Here is a 12,221-nt window from a genome sequence, read left to right as displayed (position 1 = left end):
ATTCGAGGGGTGTCTGACCTGTGACCCGGAGTGTGTGATTCTGGGGAGAAGAGGACCTCCTTTCTTTGGTTCTAATGCAGAAGAACCCTGTCTGCTCCCAAAAGGCGCTGTTGTTCTCTGAACATCAATTTGCAAATTTGCTCTTGAGAATGGGTTGGATTAGGAGCTCGGCTGGTTGCAGAATATGTCGATTACCACCAGTTTCTGAACAGGAGGTAGAAGAAACAAAGCTCAGAGCAGTACGAAAACCGAAGATGAAGATCGGCAAAGTGAGTGTCTCTCAACATGAGAAGACCTTCCCACTTTGAACTGCTCACTGATTTACACAAAGGTCTAAGAATCAGATGAGGGCAGATGGTGGAGAGAGCCAGGCTTTCAAAACTCGTTATGTGAACCTCTGTTCTACTCTTCAGAGCAGTGGGCTACTGGTCCCTCAGCTGGCAGTGGGGCATAGCTACCTGTCTACTTGTCATTTGAACACAAAATAGCTACATGAACTTGAGCAGGCTATTCAACCACTTTGGGGTTCAGCATTTTCAGTATAATGAGGTCGTTGTTTAAGGTAGAAAATCTTTGATATCTCATATCTCTAGAATTCTTGAACTAAAATGAGAGAATAAAGTCCCATATCTAGTAAAATAACACATACGGAGGATGCCAAAAAAATGTACACACATTTTAAGAAAGGAAAACTGTATTAAAATTATAATATTTAATATATACAGATAACAAAAGATGAATGCAAGTGACGTTTGACTTCTGCAATTACAAGAGATGCTTAAAGTGGTTCCCATCAGCGTCCAGACACTTCTGATTACGGCGAACTACTGCTTGAGCAACACTGACCAAAGTGTCCACTTGTATCCATTTTTTGGCACCCCCAGTATTAGTATTTGGGACTGTGTGACATCACTTTAAAAGTTTCTAAATTAGCTTTCTCCAGTGTTTGAAATTTCTTATTTGATTTTTTTGGTTGTTTCCTGTCCTAATTAAATAATTGTTTCTTTGTTTTGGTAAAATCTGAAGTGTACACACATTTCTCAAGATCCAAACCATTGGTTCAAAAATATATTGTTTTTTCTTCTTGTTTTGCAGGAATATCAATTTCCAGAAGAGCCCCCAGCTGGGGCTCTTGTTTTCTATGTTTTCTTAAGAAATATAACAAGACAGGATTTACACAGGCACCACTGGAAGCATGTTCACATGGAAACTTCTGGAACTCATTCTTGGGAAGAATCACAGCGGTCCTGCCTGCACCAGCCATGGCAGCACCGATCTCAGAAGCATGCGTTTAACTCCCATTATCCACGAGGCAATTGAATTTGACTTTAGTTTTGAAGGAAGAAGAAATCAGTGTGTTAGCATATCACACAATGTTTAGAAAATAGATTTGTTTTCCCTGCTGTTGACTTTGAAGTGAGCGGTATACAAATACCTGTGAAACATCTAACTGCCATGAAAGGCCCTTGTCTCCCAGGGAAAACGTAAGTGTCCTTTTATTAAAACAAGTTACAGCACGATTGCCAAAGCACATTTGATAGAAATGGGTCGTTCGACCCAGTGGAGCCTTTTTCATCTCTACTGGAAATTGGATTAACTCAAAGTTTTTCCTTTCTCTTTTCTCACTTTTCACCCCGTATTTATATTTCTAAGACCCTGAGCGAAGTCTTTCATCTGAAGATTCATAGACTAACCTCCTTAAAATGCATGGCATTAGACCTGGGTATCCATTTTAGCAGATGTTTCTAAAATTTCCTCTGTTCAGTGTTATTTGAATTCTTCTCAAGTAAGTTCAAAGAAGTTTTACAACACACAGTATGCTCATCGTCCCTAAGACTGAACTGCAGTTCTGAAGTCTCATCTCCATTAAATGGGCCACATACATGGCATGAAGCAAAATGGGAAATTTGACCAGGAACAGCATGAAGTGGTCTAAACCTTGCAACTTAAAGCAAGGAATCTTGTTTAATGTGGGATATTTTGCAGCTGACTTTCATTATATACTTGTCAAGTTTGAAATTGCCCATACATGCATCTAATTCAATTAAACTAATACTGTTATCCCTTCGTATCCACAGGGGACTGGTTCGAGGACCCCCGCAAATACTAAAATCTGGATAAAGTGGCATAGTATTTGCACATTCTGCAGGACACTCTAAGTCATCTCTAGGTCATTATAATGCCTAATACCATGGAAATGCTACGGAAATAGTTGTCAGACTGTATTGCTTAGGGATCAACTTTCTGTAACTTTTTTGTTAATGTTTTTGATCCACAGTTAGTTGAATCTGTGATGTAGAATCCACAAATATGGAGGGGTGACTGTATAATTTTATTTTACTCGATTCTGTTCTATTCTGTTCTACTCCATTACATCCTACCGTATCCTACCCTAACTTACCCTATCCTACCCGACCTACCCTATCCTACCCTACCCTACCCTACCCTACTCTATCCTGTCCTACTCTATCCTCTCCTATCCTATCCCATTTACACTAAGCAGGTGTCACTGTGTTCAAGACAAAGTACTGGAAACTGTAGAAAACAAAGTTATTATTATGACAGTACCTGGCAGAAAGGAAATATTTCTGTTTCTGCATGGTTAGGGCATTGTGAATTTGTGATTCTCAAACCCTGTTTCCTGGAATCCCCAAGACTGTTTTTCTACATACACGGTGTTGTCATCTGTTAGAGTGCCTGTAACACTGGCATAATTCAGACCATTTTACTTTTAAACCTGATTTGCATTTTCAAGTATGGGCAGAAGGAAGAGAATATTGCAATTTAGTAGGATGGTCAGAGGCCCTTTTTTTTGACTTTTAAATCCTTTATTTTTGCCCAAGTTTCCTGATACCTTACCTGAGGCTTGGCGGAAAATGGGCAGACAGATTTTCCATGGAAGTACATGAATTGTCTTCAGGAATTATATGAAGAAAACAACTTTCAAACTTTACTCTCTTTGTATTCTTATAAGAAGAGCAGACATTAAGGTTTTGGAACATTTGGTTTAGATTATTAAAAAATAATTTACGGAAGTAATCTTTTTCAGAACCCTTAAGTGGGTTTCTTTTATTTTTCTGCCTCTCTATTCATGAAAATATGATAGTTATTTAAAATTCTCTAAGTTCTCTCCCAATTTAAGAGGCCCTTCCTCTAGACACCGATGCACCTGTGTCAATCGCCAGATGCGAACCCGCACTTGTATTCGCCGTGTGCTGTTAGGGACATGTGCAACACGAGACGCTCTGACGTCAACGTGAAGCAGAATCTGTCCTTCCTTCAAAGGAGCCCAGCATCCAGCGGCTCGGCTTGTGCCAAGTGATTATGAAATTCCTTAAAGCAGCTCAACGTATTTGCAAATGAGCACTTTTTATTACATTGCTGAGGGCCTCATTCTTATGCTGGACAGAAGCCTTAGGAATTAAAAAATGCAAATTATCGACTAGAAAATGGAAATGAGTCTCTTTTCTTTCAGTATCTGTGAGCTTGCGCTTCTCCGGACGCTGGCTCGCAGTCTGAGCAGGAGGCACATTTGGTGACCTTGTCAAGTGACAGGGAACCTTTGACCAAGGACAACGAGTGTTCAGAACTTAGTGAACCTTTTCAACAGTAATAACGCTTATCTTTATAAGTCTCTAGGAAACAGTCTCCCAGGTGTGGGACAAGAAAAACCTCCAAGATAGAAAAGTATCGATTTCTCTGGGATCTGCGATAAAAAATAACAGCCGTGGAAGGATGGGCTAAAACCGTAGAGACTTACAGCCGTAGGTGGGCTCAGGAGGTGAAAGCTCTGAATTGGAGCAAAGTGACCACTGGATTTAAGTCTCCACTTCTTAAGCGATGGGTTTAAATATAAGAAATGTAAATATTAAAATAAATGAATAAAAGGGAACTACACATCTTCTTTCCGGCTGCAGTGAGGTAGCCAGTACCTGACTCAGCCTCTCAAAGTAAATGACCATGGAGTCTGGACAAAGTACACATAGTAATTCTTTACAGGCGATGGACAACAACTGTGCAGCCTGCAAATGCTGAGCGGAGGCTTGGTCAGCTCACACGGACTGCTCAGGTGACATCTCTAAGCCATGAAGCTGGAAGGGGGAGACAATGGCGAAAGCAGCCATGTCACTGGGTGATGGTGACAGAGACCAGAAACCTGAGGTTCTAACACAGTTGGGATTTGGGGGGAAGAGTACTGGAAAAGGGGGTTCAAGATGAGGGGGTGACAAAAGTCTACATGGAGATTCTTCAACCTTTGACTGACTCCTGTTCGCACGCGCAGAGGGCGAGACCCTGGCAGACCTGGTGGACAGCTCCCAGGGGACGGTGACATTCTAGAAGCCATGGTACGCTGATGACCCCCTGCGGCTGGTGTACATTCAGTGGCAGAAAAGCTGTGGGGTATTCTGAGAATATACTTGGTAACTATTGATGGCACTAATAAGACAGAGAAATCCATGCCTAGAGTGGGAATTTTAAAACAAGCCCCACAAAATTATGAGTAGAACAGGAAGATAAAAATCTACAACTATATAGATCTGAACAACACTAATAACAACCAGCCTGCTGATGTGACATGATCCATATATGCAAACACACACACATATGTGTTATATATACCAGAGCCCAGAATGATTGAATTCAAATTCTCTTCAAATGCTCATAGAGCAGTTACTAATATTTTACCTTTGCTGGTTCATAAAACAACCCTCAACGAATTTCAAAGGGTTGAACTCATTCAGACCACGATCTTTGACTAGTGTGGATTAAACCAGAAGTCAATAACAGACAGATTAGCAGAAACTCACCCACAGATTAGAAGGTAAGCAACACATTTCAAAATAAACTCTAATTAAAAACGCAAAGCAAAATCTAGAAAAATATCTTAAATAAATCACAATGAACTTTCAAAATATCAATACATGTGGATAAAAATAAATTAATGTTCCAAGGGAAATTTATAACAATAAATATATTAGAATAAAAGAACACCAAAGTAAAATGTCTCACTTTCTATCTCAAGACGCTAGGAAAAAAGCAGCAAGCAAAACATAAAGTATGAATAATGAAGAAAATAACAATAAGAGCAGGAATCAACGAGATGGGAAAACAGGTGACTGTTTTCTGCCCTAATGGCAGTGCTCCCTCGGGGTGGCTTTTCCGGCCATTGATTAATATTTAAGTGATGTGGTAGGAGTTTGAGACGTCTGACAACCAAGACAGCAGCACGACGTGTGTGCCATGTGGCAGCGGTAGCCATGAGATCGTGTGTGCGCTGTGTGTTTGCGGGCTTTCATAGGTGGCCACTCACTTCTTCTCCAGACAAACCCGATGAAGTAGGCACTGTCCTCTCCTCTGTCCCTGTGAGAAAACTGACATGCAAATTCTGAGGGCCTTGTCGCCCTCATGTAGGAGAAGCAGAACCAAACTTTTCACCTTGACATTCCATTTCCTGAGTATGTTCCCTTAACCATTCATATCACTTCTTCATTCCCACATTCTACATCTTATTGTGCTATTTGGGCCAATTGAAACATTTCTCTTCTTGACTTTGTATATTAATCTAGTACAGAAAAAAGCACATGGCTTAAAGTGATCTGTCTCTGTCATTTCCTCCCATAATCTATGCTTTGAGAGAAGGGAATAGTATGTTTCTAACTTTGCATAACCTTAATTAATATAGCACCTAGCACATGATATTATCTATTGTACTATTATCTATTATCTATCTATCTATCCATCATCTATTATATAGCCATCTATATTTATTGAGTAAACAAGAGCAACTTGTGTCTATGGGTTCTGTATCTAAATATATGTTTAAAGAATTTTTGAAAATAAAATTATTTTGTTATCCAAAATGAAAGTTTTTCTGAGTAATTAAAACAGTAGAACATAAGAAATATTTAACATTCATTGCATTTTTTAATGGAACAATCAACGTTTTAAGTACTTTATTTTATGAACTAATGGGAAAAATTAGTCAATGGTTTACAAATCAAATGATGTTCACCAGTAAAAGTCATATTTTACCCAGTCTTAATGGTCAACTAGATTTGTTTCCAATAAATCAATAACCTCCATATCCTTTCCCACAGAATGCTAAAAATGCCATTCAAAGAACGAAAAGTAACACTTTGAGTTCACCCTCACTCAGCTAAACGTTTTGAATACCCTTTGGTGAGCAGGATGTGAGGTCGGGTCGCAGCCTGAACACAGACGGGGGGTGTCGATTCTAACTGTCTTCATCTTCCAAAGGCTCCAACTCGAGGTTAATAGGATCACACCGAACAAAGAAGGAGGATGTCCAGACACATTTTAATAAAGAAACATGACCTCTTAAAATTCAATTATCTATGCTCTCCATAAAGAAGTTTAACCCGGTTATAATAACTCATCAAAATAATGTCAAAGAAGTCATTGCAGACCTCCATGTTCATTACGGTATTATTTTGAAATTGGTTCACTTTTATAATTATACTAGAAAATAAATTGGGATTCTTTAATTTGATATTAACCTTTTACAATGTCAGTCCCTTCAAATTTTTGTAAAGTATGTTACTCATTTTAAGTCTTAATAATCCACTAATAAAAATGTGGAAATATTTTTTTTCTTTTTTGAGAGGTGGTCAGATTTGTAGTGAGTGGCATGCAGTCACTTATCTGGTACACTCATTTTTCCTAATTTTTCTCCATTTCCACCGCAATACTATTCTCCCACCCATTCTGACCCATTCCTTCATGCAATGGCTATTCTTCTTAACAACCAACTGTATGCTTTATGTACATGTACAGAACTCATGCAGAGCTATCGCTGAGTCGCTCTTCGTTGTTCCCACGAGAACTTGTATTGCCTTCTAGCCATTGCGTATGTTGGATTCGGTGGGAAGCGTTTTTCCCGCCTCTTGACCAGCGGAACTCCTAATACTCATTTGGGACTCAGTTGACAGAAGATCTTTCTTTAAGAAAGAGCATTTCATGAATTTGACTCCAAAAGCAAGGGACGTAAAAGCTAAAATAAGTGAATGGGACTATATCAAACTAACATGCTTTTGCACAGCAAAAGAAACCAGCAACAAAATAAAGAGGCAACCAACTGAATGGGAAAAGATTTTTGCATACAGTGCCTCCGATAAGGGGCTAATATCCAAAATATACAAGGAACTCATGCAACTCAACAACAGAAAAACAAACAACCCAATTGAAAAGTGGGCAGAGGACCTGAAGAGACATTGCTCCAAAGAGGACATACAAATGGCAAATAGTCATATGAAAAAATGCTCAACATCACTACTCATCAGAGAAATGCAAATAAAAACCACAATGAGATATCACCTCACCCCAGTCAGAATGGCTATCATCAACAAGACAAATAGTAACAAGTGTTGGAGAGGCTGTGGAGAAAAAGGAACCCTCATACACTGTTGGTGGGAATGCAGATTGGTGCAGCCGCTACGGAAGGCAGTGTGGAGGTGCCTCAGAAAATTACGAATAGAATTACCATATGACCCAGCAATCCCTCTCTTGGGTATCTACCCAAAAAATCTGAAAACATTTATCCATAAAGACACGTGTGCTCCAATGTTCATTGCAGCTTTGTTTACGGTGGCCAAGACATGGAAACAACCAAAATGTCCTTCGATAGATGAATGGATAAAGATGTCGTGGTATATATACACAATGGAATACTATTCGGCAGTAAGAAAAGATGAAATAGGACCATTTGTGACAACATGGATGGATCTTGAGAGTATAATGCTAAGCAAAATAAGTCAGACAGAAAAAGCAGAGAACCATATGATTTCACCGATATGTGGTATACAAACCAAAAACAACAAAAGAACAAGACAAACAAATGAGAAACAAAAACTTATAGACACAGACAATAGTTTAGTGGTTACCAGAAGGTAAGGGAGGACGGGGGTGGTATATGAGGGTAAAGGGGATCAAATCTATGGTGATGGAAGAACTGACTCTGGGTGGTGAACACTCAGTGTGATTTATAGATGATGTAATACAGAATTGTACACCTGTAATCTATGTAACTTTACTAACGATTGTCACCCCCAATAAACTTTAATTTAAAAAAAAAGTAAGAATGAATAAAAAAATTGACAAAATATTTTGTTATTTAAAGAAAAAAAATGAAAGCATGTTCTGAGCTCTAAAATGGCCTTCTGTGTGATTCCCTCTGCCTAGGCAGATTAGAGCATTTTTATGTAGAATCCTTTTATTTCTGTATTTTGAATTCTCTAAGTTACAAGTTTAGTAAGTAGATGGCCTGGCTACATGCTTGTCACAGTTCTATTCCTGAAAGTTAGCAGGGTGGCCAGCACAGGGCCGGTTTTAATACTACCTGAGGGATAAAGAAACAGTATATGGGTGTCATTTTCTAGCAGACCTCTACATCATCTGTCAGGCTCACATCAGGCCCCTCCCAGGCCTGAACTGCACCCCCTGTTTAAAATAGTTAATCTTGAACTCATCTGTATTTGGGTTGTTTTCTTTGTCTCCAGGTTAAAAGATCAGCTCCTTCAAAAATTATTCAGTAGCTCACGTACCTAATATATTCAACCTCAAAAGAGCTATGCAATAATATATTTTTGACAAAGAATTAAAAAATATAGAAAAGTTGTTATTTTCCCTTACGATTTTCAGAAATTGCAGTTTGTACCAATTGTTTTTATTTTATTTCTAAATGCCTTAATGAAAAACCACACACAGCATCAACAAGTATGAAACAATAAGCCTGTGTATATATCTTGGGAAATTTATTTTATTATAGGTTTATTGTAAAAATAAATATGTTTTGGTAGCTACAGCATTTGAAGCTCACTTTGGGGGGAATGTTTCTTGGGGGAGAAAAAGTATTACTTAAAAGGGGCAATTTTCTTTAAAGGACTTTTTTTTCTTAAATTTGTTTTCCTCCTGACATTTCACTCTGAACATTAGTCTTGATTACAAACGCACATTTTAAAATTGATATCAAACAAATAACCAGTGCTTTCTTTCTCCTTTAAAATAATTTCCTCACGATATCCATGCATATGTAAGGTTTCAGGCTCCTGCAATCAGCTCTTCACACTAGAAGCAACCGCTTTCAATTCTCCCAGTAACTTCTTCTGGTTGTTCTCACACATCTTTAACAAACCAATCAAGAAATAATAGGAGTGAAAACACGCGGCCCGTGGCGGGGTCTCGGCCAGTGGGGTCTCGGCCGGCAGCGCCGGTGGCAGTGGCAGCGGCGAAAACCGTGGTGGCACCCACAGTTCCGGGCACACACGGGATCCCAGGGCGGAACGGAGAGCACAGAGACCAGGAGGTGGGCTCTTTCCCTGCGTCCCATGGCTGATCTCTCCTGCCGGGTGGGTGGCTAGTGGGCCCTGGGGCGGACAAAGAACACAGACTCCACACCTGGGCCCCTCCCCCCGCTCTTCCAATACTACCCCCGCCCTTCCAGAGACTTAAACTGGCCCCTGAACTGAGGAGTAGTGTCAGATTACAGAGGAGCCGTAGTAGTGCTCAGGCTCTGGGAAGACTGACAGGCAGCCCTGACCCAGGGAAGAGTCCGGGAAGAGTGTGATTTTGGCTGGGCTAGGAGAGAAGAGACTCCTCCACCCCCAGCCACCACCTTTTCTGGCCTGCAGGAAGAGGGTGACGCACGGCTGGGCTGGGAGACAGAAGACCCCTCCATCCCCAGCCCCCACCCTTTCTGGCCTGCCTAGGGTGGGGCAAGTGCAACTGCAGAGACACTCCCAGGGATCAGCAGTAAGGCAGACGCAGCTCTGGGCTTTCAGCAGCTCAGAAATCTCCCGCCCGCAACCCCCCATACACACACACACTGAAGAAGTGCCCTAAGACTCAGGAATACTGGACACGGGGCTGGTGGTGCTACTCTCAGTGTGCATATGTGCAGGCAAGGGCAGAAACTGCACTGACTTTGTAAAAACTATCATCCAGACCCCTCAGGCCCACGCATTTAAATCTGCAGTCCCAAAGTCACTCTGGGCACCAGGTGACCGGCTCTGCCTGCGCAATAAGCAGGGGGCTCTTTGGTACAGCAGAGGACAACCTGGACATTACTTGGTGGGCTTAAGCCAAGACTGGCGCTGCTTTTTGTTTTGCTTTGTTTTGTTTTGTTTTGCTTTATCTTTATATCTTTGATATCTTTGCCTGTGTCGAGTGGGGGTTATCGGGTGTTTTTACATGTGAATGTATTTGATTTTTTTCTTTGTTGTTGTTGTTGTGCTTGGTGATTTGCTTTGTTCTGAAACTGCTCTACCAGGGCACAGCTTAAGAGGTACAAGATTCAACATATCCAGAGGCCAACTCCAGACCAAACCAGAGTACTACTGGGTTTGACCTACAAGTCACACACCCAGAGGGAATTCTCTGCAGGCACTAGAGCCCATAGAGGCCAAACCACATTTAAGTGGTCAACCCTCACGCAGCAGAACACCCTGCGGGGGGCAGAGCCAAGTCTCACAATGAGTCAGCACAGGAGTTAACCCCACCTACTCACAAGCAAAAAGCAATTAAAGATCTTCTTGAACAGGACATATACACAACACAAGTGTCACCTTTGGAGCACACGCAGAGGAGAAGAACGAAGTAGTGCAAGTCAAATATAAAGCACACATACTACATAAGATAACCTAGCAAGAACTAAGAACTCTAGGGGATCTACCTAATACATCAAAGCAAACACTAGAGAGTCAGCCAGAATGGGGAAACAAAGATACACGTCCCAAACAAAAGAACAGAAGAAACCTCCACAACTGGAACCAAATGAAGCAGACGCAACCAACCTCTCAGAGACAGAGTTCAGAACACTGGTGATAAGAATGTTTAAGGAGCTTAGAAAAGACATAAAGAAGGATGTAGAAATCATAACGAACAACCAGTTAGAACTAAAGAACACAATTACCGAAATTAAGAACTCACTTGAAGGAATTACCAGCAGGTTAGGTGAAGCAGAGGATCGAATCAGCGACTTAGAAGATAAGGTAGCAGAGATCACCCAAACGGAACAACAGAAAGAAAAAAGAATTAAAAACAATGAGGATGGCTTAAGAGACCTCTGGGATAACATCAAGCGCAACAACATGCTCATCATAGGAATACCAGGAGGTGAAGAGAGGAAGCAAGGGATTGAGAACATATTTGAAGTAATAATGCCCGAAAATTTCCCCAACCTGATGAAGGAAACCAACATACAAGCCCAGGAAGTGCAGAGAGTTCCAACCAGGATAAACCCAAACAGGTCCACACCAAGACACATTATAGTTAAAATGGCAAAGCTTAAAGACAAAGAGAGAATCCTAAAAGCAGCAAGAGAAAAACAGAGGGTTACATACAAGGGAACTCCCATAAGACTATCAAATGACTTTTCTATAGAAACATTGAAGGCCAGGAGGGAGTGGCAGGAGATACTCAAAGTGACGGAAAACAAAGGCCTACAACCTAGATTGCTTTATCCAGCAAGGCTATCATTTAAAGTTGATGGAGAGATAAAGAGCTTTCCAGAAAAAAATAAGCTAAAGGAATTTATTACCACCAAGCCAGCATTGCAAGAAATACTAAAAGTACTTCTGTAAATAGAAGAAAGATCAAAACAACCTAACTACAAATTTAAAAATGGCAATAACTATGTACCTATCAATAATCACTTTAAATGTAAATGGATTAAATGCTCCAATCAAGAGACATAGGGTGGCTGACTGGATAAGAAAGCAAGACCCTTGTATATGCTGTATACAAGAGACTCACCTCAGAACAAAAGACACACACAGGCTGAAAGTGAAGGGTTGGAGTAAGATATTTCATGCAAATGGAAACGAGAAAAAAGCTGGAGTTGCAATACTTATATCTGACAAAATAGACTTTAAAATGAAGAACATATTAAAAGATAAAGATGGGCACTATTTAATAATAAAGGGATAGATCCGACAAGAGGACATAACCCTAGTAAACATCTATGCACCCAATATAGGAGCACCTAAATATATAAAACAGGTACTGACTGACATAAAGACAGAGATCAACAGTAACACTATCATAGTAGGGGACTTCAACACACCTCTGACAACAAAGGACAGGTCTTCCAGACAGAAAATCAATATGGAAACAACAGCCTTAAATGATACATTGGACCACTTGGATTTAATCGATATTTTCAGAACATTTCACCCCAATGCTGCAAAATACACATTTTTCTCAAG

This window comes from Rhinolophus ferrumequinum, chromosome 4 (genome assembly GCF_004115265.2).
Source record: "Rhinolophus ferrumequinum isolate MPI-CBG mRhiFer1 chromosome 4, mRhiFer1_v1.p, whole genome shotgun sequence".
NCBI lineage: Eukaryota > Metazoa > Chordata > Mammalia > Chiroptera > Rhinolophidae > Rhinolophus > Rhinolophus ferrumequinum.
The sequence above is the reverse complement of the archived record's forward strand: the minus strand, read 5'-3'. Positions refer to the sequence as shown.